Source organism: Pristiophorus japonicus, chromosome 13 (genome assembly GCF_044704955.1).
Source record: "Pristiophorus japonicus isolate sPriJap1 chromosome 13, sPriJap1.hap1, whole genome shotgun sequence".
NCBI classification, from domain to species: domain Eukaryota; kingdom Metazoa; phylum Chordata; class Chondrichthyes; family Pristiophoridae; genus Pristiophorus; species Pristiophorus japonicus.
This window is the reverse complement of record NC_091989.1, coordinates 4,185,796-4,199,306: the sequence shown is the minus strand read 5'-3', so window position 1 is coordinate 4,199,306 and position 13,511 is coordinate 4,185,796.

Sequence of the window (13,511 nt, the reverse complement as noted above, 5' to 3'; positions counted from 1 at the left end):
AACATATTATTTTTAAAAACTGTGGCCACTACGTTACATTTATTTTTAACCATAATTAAAACATTTTTTAAAAATTGGCAAATTTTTTTTCTTTAAAAAACATTTCTATCAACTTTAATTTCTATAGTGTATTTATGTGAGGTGTTTTTTTTTAATGTTTTATGTAGTGTTTGGGTGTTTGGGGGTGTTTCTCATAATAACAGGGGTTTCGGATTTATGAAACTCCTATTACTATGAATGAGAAAATACTTGGCCGTGATTGGGTGTCCAGGCCCATGTGACTCCTGCGGACGTCCCGATGTGAACGCGCTCCTTTGCGCAAGAAGAAGAGACCTTGAGTCCGGGATCAGAAGGATGAGGGGTGATCTTATAGAAACATTTAAAATAATGAAAGGGATAGACAAGATAGAGGCGGAGAGGTTGTTTCCACTGGTCGGGGAGACTAGAACTAGGGGGCACAGCCTCAAAATACAGGGGAGCCAATTTAAAACCGAGTTGAGAAGGAATTTCTTCTCCCAGAGGGTTGTGAATCTGTGGAATTCTCTGCCCAAGGAAGCAGTTGAGGCTAGCTCATTGAATGTATTCAAATCACAGATAGATAGATTTTTAACCAATAAGGGAATTAAGGGTTAAGGGGAGCGGGCGGGTAAGTGGAGCTGAGTCCACGGCCAGATCAGCCATGATCTTGTTGAATGGCGGAGCAGGCTCGAGGGGCTAGATGGCCGACTCCTGTTCCTAATTCTTATGTTCTTATGTTTATCTCTGGCGAGCGTTCGACCGAAAGGTAAGCGCACATCTTTTCTCTTACTTTTAGTCGAACGCCCGCGGGAAGAAGAAACCGGGATTTCTGGACCAATATGTAATTAAGTTGTAATTCTTTTAAAATGCGAAGATATGAGTTGGCACATAATCCTTTAAAAGCACTATTCAGATCTTACAGTCCGGAGAGCTATTGATGTGATGGTATACCTACAGGCTTACTGGGGTTATTTGCATTTACCTAACTTATCAGTCTATTTTCCATATGCCATCACGAACCAGCTGAAAGGCTCTACAGTGTACATAATACAAACAGAACACACAGATCAATATAGATAATGATCACAGGGAGGAAAGGCATGTGAAGGAGCGAGATTATAATTTGGGTTAAGGCGGGGTGCGAGCGAGTCTGTGTTTCAAATGCAAATAGCAGAAGGGGAGGTTCCACATCTGTGTCGAAGTTAGAATCATAGAATCACAGAAATTTATAGCATGGGAGGAGGCCATTCGGCCCATCGTGTCCATGCTGGCCGATAAAGAGCTACCCAGCCTAATCCCACTTTCCAGCTCTAGGTCCGTAGCATTTCAAGTGCTCATCCAAGTACTTTTTAAATGTGGTGAGGGTTTCTGCCTCTACCACCCTTTGAGGCCGTGAGTTCCAGACCCCCACCACCCTCTGGGTGAAAAACATTTTCCCTCAAATCCCCTCGAATCCTTCTACCAATTACTTTAAATCTATGCCCCCTGGTTGATGACCATGTTCTGGCCCACTCACTCAGTCTGTCTATATCCCCTTGAAGCCTTTTTGCATCCTCCTCACAACTTACATTCCCACCTAGCTTTGTATCATCAGCAAACTTGGATATATTACATTTGGTCCCTTCATCCAAATCATTGATATAGATTGTGAATAACTGGGGCCCAAGCACCGATCCTTGCGGTACCCCACTGAAAAACCACATCCACTGGTTCTCCCTTATCTATTTTGCTAGTTACAACCTCAAAAGATTCTAACAGATGTCAAACATGATTTCCCTTTCATAAATCCATGTTGGCTCTGCCCAATCCTATTATTATTTTCTCGGTACCCTGTTAGCACGTCCTTAATAATAGATTCAAGCTTTTTCCCTAGTACTGATGTCAGGCTAACTGGTCTGTAGTTCCCCATTTTCTCTCCCCCTCCTTTGTTAAATAGCAGGGTTACATTAGCTACCTTCCAATCTGCGGGAACTGTTCTAAAATCTATGGAATTTTGGAAGATGACAACCAATGCATCCACTATCTCTATAGCCACCTCTTTCAAAACCCTAGGATGTAGGCCATCAGGTCCAGGGGATTAATTGGTTTTCAGTCCCATTAATTGCTCCAGTACTATTTTTTTACTAATACTAATTTCTTTCAGTTCCTCATTCCCACTAGACTCTTGGTTCTCCACTATTTCCGGGAGGTTTTTTGTGTCTTCTTCTGTGAAGACAGACACAAAGTATTTGTTTAATTTCTCTGGCATTCCCTTATTCCCCATTTTAATTTCCCCTGTCTCAGCCTGTAAGGGACCCACATTTACTTTTGCTACTCTTTTCTTTTTTACATCCCCATAGAAGCTGTTACAGTCTGTTTTTATGTCTCTCGCTAGTTTACTCTCATATTCTATTTTCCCTTTCTTACCAATTTCTTGGTCCTCCTTTGCTAAATTCTATAATCCTCCCAATCCTCAGGCTTACTGCTCTTTTTGGGCAACATTATAAGCCTCTTCCTTTGATCCAATACTATCTTTAACTTCTCTTGTTAGCCACGGTTGGACCACTTTTCCTGTGGGGTTTTTGTGCATTAAAGGAATGTATGTTTGTTGTAAATTATATATTCATTCTTTAAATGCTAGCCATTGCTTGTCTATCTTCATACCTTTTAATGTAGTTTCCCAATCTACCTTAGGCAACTCTTCCCCAATACCTGCGTAGTTTCCTTTGTTTAGATTTAAGACCCTAGTTTCAGATTTAACTAAATCACTTTCAAACTTAATGTAAAATTCTATCATATTATGGTCACTCTTCCCTAAGGGCCCCTTTACTACAAGGTTATTAATTAACCCTTTCTCATTGCACAATCGTAGATCTAAAATAGCCCGTTCTCTAGGCAAGGCAAGGGAATACACAATAACTGAGAAGTGTTGAGGAACAGAGGGACCTTGGAGTACATGTCCACAGATTCCTGAAGGTTCAGGGGGGTTATGCTTGAACTGTATAAAACACTAGTTGGGCTAGAGCTAGAGTACTGCGTGCAGTTCTGGTCATCACATTACAGGAAAGTTGTGATTGCGCTAGAGAGGGTACAGGGGAGATTTAAGAGGGTGTTGCCAGGACTGGAGAATTTTAGCCGTGAGGAAAGATTGAATAGGCTGGGTTTGTTTTTTTTTTGGAACAGAGGAGGCTGAGGGGAGACCTCATTGAGTTGTATAAGATTATGAGGGGCCTAGATAGAGTGGATAGGAAGGACCTATTTCCCTTAGCAGAGGGGTCAACAACTGGGGGCATAGATTTAAAGTAATTAGAAGGAAGGTTTAGAGGGGAGTTGAGGAGAGCTTTTTTCACCCAGAGGGTGGTGGGGGTCTGGAACTCACTGCCTGAAAGGGTGGTAGAGGCAGAAACCCTCCACATTTAAAAAGTACCTGGATGTGCACCTGAAGTGCCGTAACCTACAGGGCTATGGACCGAGAGCTGGAAAGTGGGATTAGACTGGGTAGCTCTTTGTCGGCCGGCACGGACACGATGGGCCGAATGGCCTCATTCCGTGCTGTAAATTTCTATGATTCTATGAATGGCAGCCTTTTAATTGTATATAGTAATTCTGGAACAATCTATAATGTTGATCTTCATTTTTTAAACACTGAAAATATTTTGGGAACATTTCTATTATATCACTCTGCTACATGGCTAAGCTTCAGTGACATGACATTGCAGTGCAATTATTCATGTTTTGTGGGACACACTTCAGCGAGATTGGAGTATGGAACAGAATGTGTGCTAGGCCCATGGATTAGGAATAGGATGTACCAAACTGCATGTGTAATATATTTGAGCTGTTTTTACAGTCAGGCCTGGTGCCCTTCAGTCACACAGACATGACGACGATAAACTGACATTACAATTGTGTGGAGTTCTGCTCGTCTGGAAATATTATTAATCCTTGAAAGGGCAAAGACGCAAAAAACAGAGATGACTCAGGAATTGACGTAATGAGGAAAATGTTAAGGAAACTGTTATGTATTTAACCCTGTGTAACCTGCATGACACCTGACCACCCGAGGACCCATCTGTTAGAGTCCCAAGGGATCCCAGCATCCCTTGGGAGCACTGTATATAAGCAGGCCACCCACGGGGTACCTACACTCTGGAACTACAATCAAGGAGCTAAGGTCACACTTGCTCATTACACACAGCACTCAGTCTCACCATTTATTATGAGTATAACAGAAACTGTGCGTGTCCACTTCGAAAAGAGCAGGTTTCAGCGGGTCTAATTGGAGGTTTGGAGATTGTGACAGCAAACAGATCTATCGTTTAATCTGATGACAGATATGATGAAAAATTCAAACACTCGGTGAAGCAAGGTAAAAATGTAAGAAGCAAAATCAGACGGATTTTCTTGAGCTATGAAAACTTTTTTCCAGTTGAAAAGCGAATACGTATGTAATAAATGGGATCGATCATGGACAACAGTGATATAAAGAAAGACTTGGATTTATATAGCGCCTTTCATGACCACTGGACGTCTCAAAGCGCTTTACAGCCAATGAAGTACTTTTAGAGTGTAGTCACTGTTGTAATGTGGGAAACGCAGCAGCCAATTCGTGCACAGCAAGCTCCCACAAACAGCAATGTGATAATCTATTTTAGTGATGTTGATTGAGGGATAAATATTGGTCTAGGACACTGGGGAGAAGTCCCCTGCTCTTGTTTGAAATGGTGCCATGGGATCTTTTACATCCACCCAGAAATAAGAGGGCAGACAGGGCCTCGGTTTAACATCTCATCTGAAAGATGGCATCTCCGACTGTGCAGCACTCCCTCAGCACTGCACTGAAGTGTCAGCCTAGATTTTTGTGTTCAAGTCTCTGGATTGGGACTCGAACACGCAACCTTCTGACTCAGAGGCGAGAGTGCTGCCCACTGAGCCATGGCTGACACTACTGAGATGATAAACAAGAGCAAGAAGTATGGAAATATACAGCAGGTTCCTCCACATTGGAAAAGAGAAAGGATGGGTTAATGTTTTGGCATGAGAGCCATCAGCAGAAGTAATGAAGGAAAATGGGACAACCGCTTCATTGGACTGATGAAGGAAATACACGAGGGAGGAGTATTCTATAGAAACATAGAAAATAGGAGCAGTAGTAGGCCATTCGGCCCTTCGAGCCTGCACCGCCATTCAATATGATCATGGCTATCTCAACATCATATTCTCGCCTTTTTCCCCATACCCCGTGATGCCTTTTGTGTCAATATTTCTGCACGTGAGACTGATCAAAGGTGAAGGAGATACAAGTGGATTATGATCAGCCCTCAATGGAGATAATTTATCATGCTGCTCCACACAATATTCTATTTCCATTAAGTGAGACTGACAAGAACCCTAACTTCCTTGCTCTTCATTTTCGGGTAAAGTCCATAATTAAACATAACGACAGCCACCTCAATTGGCCACATTCCAACCAATACAGCATAAATATTCTCTCTTTGATCCATCCCCCTTTTACCAACTCCACGATGAAGCCTCGGTCTCAATCAAGAATAAAGGAATTGAATTCCCATATTATTACAGGTTGCACCTCCCTTATCCGGAACCCTCGGGACCTGGCCTGTTCTGGATAAGGGAGTTTTCTGGACGAGGGGTGGTCATGTTAAATGAGATGGTACAGGTACTGAGCAAGTATCGGGGCTGGCTGGCTTGGGGCTGGGAGTGTGGCAGAGAGATCCGGGGTGGGCGTGGTGGGGGGTGGTGTTTGGCGGGGTCAGGCCAGCGATTGTGGGAGTCGGCAGCGAGGAAGGTCTTCAATTTGTTCATAGCGGAGTTCTGCGCATGCACCACCCGGTGGCCGGGAATGGTTCTGGACGAGGGGTGGTTCTGGATAAGTGAGTTCTGGATAAGGGAGGTTCAACCTGTATAAATGTTTTATAAAATGCTGAGCAGCAGAGAGTTATGAAGATTATCACCAGTGGTAAATAGGGTGGGAGAGGCCAAACTCCTAATGTCCGAACTTGTCCTCATTCCATGGGACCAAGGGCAGTGACAGTAATGACTTCGGTCCAACATTACGGGGCCGATTTTATCCTCCGGCCGGGAACGTGGTCAAGCGAGCGTCCGGCTCGTCTGAGAGTGGCAGCAGGGCAGCTCGGCCTGTCTTAACGTCTGGCTCTCAGTAGCATGCTGCTTCCCAACTGAAAGAGATGGGAAGTTGGCAGGTGGCCTGGCTGTTCGAATCGTGTGACTCGGAGGCCGCCACCAGGGACCCACAGGAACGCTCAGCGGCACAAGCTTAGTTACTGCGAGGGAAATCCCAGGTGGGAGATGTGGGGGGGTGGGGAGCCTGGGGCTGGGGAGGTTCCAACTTCATGGTTGGGCCTATAGGGAGCGTCCTGCTTCATCTGGCTTACATGGATGCTATAGATTAAGTTTAAAAAAAATAAAACTTACCGCCCTGGGCCTTTTCTGGCCCTGGCTGCTGTTCCTGGCCGGGAAGACACCAGAAGGCTCCCTCGTTCAGGCTTTGGGTTAAAATAGCAGATCAGGCCCACGTGATGTCATTGGAGTCTGATTTGCAGTGCCCCACTGGCTTCAGGCGACTGCCCTTTTACTGCCTGCAATTGAAAATTAGACTTGGCCAGATCAGGGCCGGAATGGACTGGGTAAATATCCCGCTCCATTTTAATTGCCTCTCCTGCTGGTTTACACGGGATATACAGCACAGAAACAGGCCATTCAGCCCAACCAGTCCATGCCGGCGTTTATGCTCCACTCGAGCCTCCTCCCGTCTTTCCCCATCTAAATCTATCAGCATAACCCTCTATTCCCTTCTCCCCCATTGGCTTGTCCAGCCTCCCCTTAAATGCATCGATACTATTCGCCTCAATCCCTCCCTGTGGCAGCGAGTTCCACATTCTCACCGCTCTCTGGGTAAAGAGGTTTCTCCTGAGTTCCCTATTGGATTTCCTGGTGACCATCTTATGTCGATGGCCTCTAGTTTAGCTCTGCCTCACAAGCGGAAACATTCTCTCTGTATCCACCCTATCAAAACCTTTCATCATTTTAAAGACCTCTATTTTTCAAGAGAAAAGAGACCCAGCCTGTTCATCCTTTCTTGATATGCATATGTTTCCACTGGGCTGGGGGTTAAAAGTCCCCGGCCAAGGAGTTGTTGGCAAAGGGTCAGAGACATGAGTTGCGGTTTTTATGTCATTAACATTGCACAAGGGACACCAAACACTGAAATCTCCATTTGTTCCTTTCTAATATAATTTTGTTAATTCAAAGTATTTTTTTTTCCTTGAAAGAAACTCAAATTGTTTGGTAATCTAAATTAATTAATTTAACCAAATCAGCACAGGAGCCAGTTTTCTGTGTTTTGAGTTAACAGATAATTTGAATGAAGCAACTTCAAATTAAGAATTGATTGTATAATGAAGCGGCTGTGTGGTCAGTGGGAGAGATCGATGCAGGCATTCTCAATCAATCATAGGTGGTCCCTTGCAACAAGGGTGACTTGCTTCCACACCAAAAAAGGACGAGTTCACAGGTGTTTCAATGAAGGACCTGAACTACATGTTGAAGGGTGGAAGATGCCTGTGCGTGGATTTTTTTAACGTGGGGTGACCGTTGCACACCAGCCACCACACGGGCTTGACAGAGCGAGGTCTTGGTCCAGTGGCAAGGGTTAACCAAGACGACTGGAGACCAGCTCTGCTGCACGGACCTAGTGCGCCCACATATCGCAGTGTGGGCTGGCCCGTGCTGCAGGCATTCTATACAGGCAGTGATAGGGAACAGTGCTGCCAAATGTACCAAAACAATTCAATTGAGCTTCATACAGATCAGTACTTCTCAAACTTCATTGTTTGGAGGACCCCTTTTCAAATGGATTAGTAATCACAGACTCCCCATTTAAATTATAATACTGTATAATTACTAGACTGATTCCTGGGATGAGGGGGTTATCCTATGCGGAGAGGTTGAGTAGATTGGGCCTCTCTGGAGTTTAGACAAATGAGAGGTGATTTCATTGAAACATACAAGATTCTATTTATGTCTAGGAACTTACAGGGGAGGATTAAGAAAAAGGGACGCTTATGTCATATACCAACGGCTAAATACTATAGAATCTTTAGAGGAATATAGAAAGTTAAGAGGCAAAATTAAAAAGGATATTAGGAATGCTAAGAGAGAGCATGAGAAATTCTTGGCCAGTAAAATTAAGGAAAACCCTAAGATGTTCTATAAATATATTAAGAGTAAGAGGGTAACTAAAGAAAGGATAGGGCCTACTAGAGACCATGAGGGTAATCTTTGTGTGGAGGCGGGAAATGTTGGTAGGGTTCTTATCGAATACTTTGCATCTGTTTTCACAAAAGAAAGGGGTAATGCAGATACTGCTATCGAGGAGGAGTGTGATATTCTGGATGAAATAAATATAGTGAGAGAGGAAGTATTAAGAGGTTTAGCAGCTTTGAAAGTAGATAAGTCCCAGGCCCGGATGAAATGCATCCCAGGCTGTTGAGCGAAGTAAAAGAGGAAATAGCAGAGGCCTTGACCATCATTTTCCAATCCTCTTTGGATTTGGGCATGGTGCCAGAGGATTGGAGGACCGCTAATGTAGTACCCTTGTTTAAGAAGGGAGGAAGGGATAGGCCGAGTAATTACAGGCCTGTCAGCTTAACCTCAGTGGTGGGAAAATTATTGGAAAAAATCCTGAAAGACAGGATAAATCTGCATTTGGAAAGGCAAAGATTAATTAGGGATAGTCAGCACGGATTTGTTAAGGGAAGATCGTGTTTGACTAACCTGATTGAATTTTTTGAGGAGGTAACTAAAGAGGTCGATGAGGGTAGCGCATATGATGTAGTATATATGGACTTGAGCAAAGCTTTTGATAAGGTCCCACATGGTAGACTGGTCATGAAGGTTAAAGCCCCTGGGATACAGGGCAAAGTGGCAAGTTGGTTCCAAAATTGGCTTGGAGGTAGGAAGCAAAAGGTAATGATTGATGAATGTTTTTGTGACTGGAAAGATGTTTCCAGTGGGGGTTCCGCAAGGCTCAGTCCTAGGTCCCTTGCTTTTGTGGTATATATCAACAATTTAGATTTGAATATAGGGAGTATGATTAAGAAGTTTGCAGACGGCACTAAAACTGGCTGTGTGGTTGATAATGAAGAGGAAAGTCATGGGCTGCAGGAGCGATAGTGATAGGGGATTCAATTGTAAGGGGAATAGATAGGCGATTCTGCAGCCGTAACCGAGACTCCAGGATGGTATGACCCTGGTCCAAGGGTCATGGATGTCTCGGAGCGGGTGCAGGACATTCTGGAAAGGGAGGGTGAACAGCCAGTTGTCGTGGTGCACATTGGTACCAATGATATAGGTAAAAAACGGGATGAGATCCTACGAGATGAATTTAGGGAGCTAGGAACTAAATTAAAAAGTAGGACCTCAAAAGTAGTAATCTCGGGATTACTACCAGTGCCACGTGCTAGTCAGAGTAGGAATCGCAGGATAGCTCAGATGAATACGTGGCTTGAGCAGTGGTGCAGCAGGGAGGGATTCAAATTCCTGGGGCATTGGAACCGGTTCTGGGGGAGGTGGGACCAGTACAAACCGGACGGTCTGCACCTAGGCAGGACCGGAACCAATGTCCTAGGAGGAGTGTTTGCTAGTGCTGTTGGGGAGGAGTTAAACTAATATGGCAGGGGGATGGGAACCAATGCAGGGAGACAGAGGGAAACAAAATGGAGACAGAAGCAAAAGACAGAAAAGAGATGAGTAAAAGTGGAGGGCAGAGAAACACAAGACAAAAAACAAAAAGGGCCACTTTGCAGCAAAATTCTAAAGGGTCAAAGTGTGTTAAAAAGGCAAGCCTGAAGGCTCTGTGCCTCAATGCGAGGAGTATTCGGAATAAGGTGGACGAATTAACTGTGCAGATAGCCGTTAACGGATACGATGTGATTGGCATCACGGAGACATGGCTCCAGGGTGACCAAGGCTGGGAACTCAACATCCAAGGGTACTCAACATTTAGGAAGGATAGACAGAAAGGAAAAGGAGGCGGGGTGGCGTTGCTGGTTAAAGAGGAGATTAATGCAATTGTAAGGAAAGACATTAGCTTGGATGATGTGGAATCGGTATGGGTGGGGCTAGGGAATACCAAGGGGCAGAAAACGCTAGTGGGAGTTGTGTACAGACCTCCAAACAGTAGTAGTGATGTTGGGGAGGGCATCAAACAAGAAATTAGGGGTGCATGCAATAAAGGTGTAGCAGTTATCATGGGTGACTTTAATATGCACATAGATTGGGCTAACCAAACGGGAAACAATACGGTGGAGGAGGATTTCCTGGAGTGCATAAGGGATGGTTTTTTAGACCAATATGTCAAGGAACCAACTAGGGGGGAGGCCATCTTAGACTGAGTGTTGTGTAATGAGAGAGGATTAATTAGCAATCTCGTTGTGCGAGGCCCATTGGGGAAGAGTGACCATAATATGGTGGAATTCTACATTAGGATGGAGAATGAAACAGTTAATTCAGAGACCATGGTCCAGAACTTAAAGAAGGGTAACTCTGAAGGTATGAGGCATGAATTGGCTAGGAGAGATTGGCAAATGATGCTTAAAGTGTTGACAGTGGATGGGCAATGGCAGACATTTAGAGACCGCATGGATGAACTACAACAATTGTACATCCCTGTCTGGCGTAAAAATAAAAAAGGGAAGGTGTCTCAACCGTGGCTATCAAGGGAAATCAGGGATAGTATTAAAGCCAAGGAAGTGGCATACAAATTGGCCAGATATAGCAGCGAACCCGGGGACTGGGAGACATTTAGAACTCAGTAGAGGAGGACGAAGCGTTTGATTAGGGCAGGGAAAATAGAGTACGAGAGGAAGCTTGCAGGGAACATTAAAATGGACTGCAAAAGCTTCTATAGATATGTAAAGAGAAAAAGGTTAGTAAAGACAAACGTAGGTCCCCTGCAGTCAGAATCAGGGGAAGTCATAACTGGGAACAAAGAAATAACAGACCAATTGAACAAGTACTTTGGTTCGGTATTCACTAAGGAGGACACAAACAACCTTCCGGATATAAAAGGGGTCAGAGGGTCTAGTAAGGAGGAGGAACTGAGGGAAATCCTTATTAGTCGGGAAATTGTGTTGGGGAAATTGATGGGACTGAAGGCCGATAAATCCCCAGGGCCTGATGGTCTGCATCCCAGAGTACTTAAGGAGGTGGCCTTGGAAATAGCGGATGCAATGACAGTGATTTTCCAACATTCCATTGACTCTGGATCAGTTCCTATGGAGTGGAGGGTAGACAATGTAACCCCACTTTTTAAAAAAGGAGGGAGATAGACCGATTAGCTTGACATTGGTAGTGGGTAAAATGATGGAATCAATTATTCAGGATGTCATAGCAGCGCATTTGGAAAGAGGTGACATGATAGGTCCAAGTCAGCATGGATTTGTGAAAGGGAAATCATGCTTGACAAACCTTCTGGAATTTTTTGAGGATGCTTCCAGTAGAGTGGACAAGGGAGAACCAGTTGATGTGGTGCATTTGGACTTTCAGAAGGCTTTCGATAAGGTCCCACACAAGAGATTAATGTGCAAAGCAAAAGCACATGGGATTGGGGGTAGTGTGCTGACGTGGATTGAGAACTGGTTGTCAGACAGGAAGCAAAGAGTAGGAGTAAATGGGTACTTTTCAGAATGGCAGGCAGTGACTAGTGGGGTACCGCAAGGTTCTGTGCTGGGGCCCCAGCTGTTTACATTGTACATTAATGATTTAGACGAGGGGATTAAATGTAGTATCTCCAAATTTGTGGATGACACTAAGTTGGGTGGCAGTGTGAGCTGCGAGGAGGATGCTATGAGGCTGCAGAGTGACTTGGATAGGTTAGGTGAGTGGGAAAATGCATGGCAGATGAAGTATAATGTGGATAAATGTGAGGTTATCCACTTTGGTGATAAAAACAGAGTGACAGACTATTATCTGAATGGTGACAGATTAGGAAAAGGGGAGGTGCAACGAGACCTGGGTGTCATGGTACATCAGTCATTGAAGGTTGGCATGCAGGTACAGCAGGCGGTGAAGAAAGCAAATGGCATGTTGACCTTCATAGCGAGGGGATTTGAGTACAGGGGCAGGGAGGTGTTACTACAGTTGTACAGGGCTTGGTGAGGCCACACCTGGAGTATTGCGTACAGTTTTGGTCTCCTAACTTGAGGAAGGACGTTCTTGCTATTGAGAGAGTGCAGCGAAGGTTCACTAGACTGATTTCCGGGATGGCGGGACTGACATATCAAGAAAGACTGGATCAACTGGGCTTGTATTCACTGGAGTTCAGACGAATGAGAGAGGATCTCATAGAAACGTTTAAAATTCTGATGGGTTTAGACAGGTTAGATGCAGGAAAAATGTTCCCAATGTTGGGGAAGTCCAGAACCAGGGGTCACAGCCTAAGGATAAGGGGTAAGCCATTTAGGACCAAGATGAGGAGAAACTTCTTCACCCAGAGAGTGGTGAACCTGTGGAATTCTCTACCACAGAAAGTTGTTGAGGCCAATTCACTAAATATATTCAAGAAGGAGTTAGATGTAGTCCTTACTACTCGTTGGATCAAGGGATATGGTGAGAAAGCAGGAATGGGGTACTGAAGTTGCATGTTCAGCCATGAACTCATTGAATGGTGGTGCAGGCTCGAAGGGCCGAATGGCCTACTCCTGCACCTATTTTCTATGTTTCTATATCAATCTATCAACCTATTGGTCAGGTGGGCAGAGCAATGGCAAATGGAACTTAATTCAGAGAAGTGTGAGGTGATGCACTTTGGGAGGGCTAATAAGGAAAGGGTATACACATTAAGCGGTAGGCCACTTAAAAGTGTAGATGAACAAAGGGACCTTGGAGTGCTTATCCACAGATCCCTGAAAGTAGCAGGCCAGGTGGATAAGGTGGTTAAGAAGGCATACGGAATGCTTGCCTTTATTGGCCGAGGCATAGAATATAAGAGCAGGGAGGTTATGCTTAAATTGTATAATACGTTGGTTAGGCCACAGCTGGAGTACTGCGTACAGTTCTGGTCGCCGTATTATAGGAAGGACGTGATTGCGCTAGAGAGGGTGCAGAGGAGATTTGCTAGAATGCTGCCTGGAATGGAGAATCTTAGTTATGAGGACAGATTGGATCGGCTGGGTTTGTTCTCATTGGAACAGAGGAGGTTGAGAGGAGACTTCATTGAGGTGTACAAAATACTGAGGGACCTGGACATAGTGGATAGTAAGGGCCTATTTCCATTGGTGGAGGGGTCTATTACGAGGGGGCATAGTTTTAAGGTGGTTGGTGGAAGGTTTAGAGGGGATTTGAGGGGGGGCTTCTTTACGCAGAGGGTTGTGGGGATCTGGAACTCGCTGCCTGGAAGAGTGGTGGATGCAGAAACCCTCACCACTTTTAAGAGATGGTTGGATGGGCCCTTAAAGTCCAGCAACCTGCAGGGT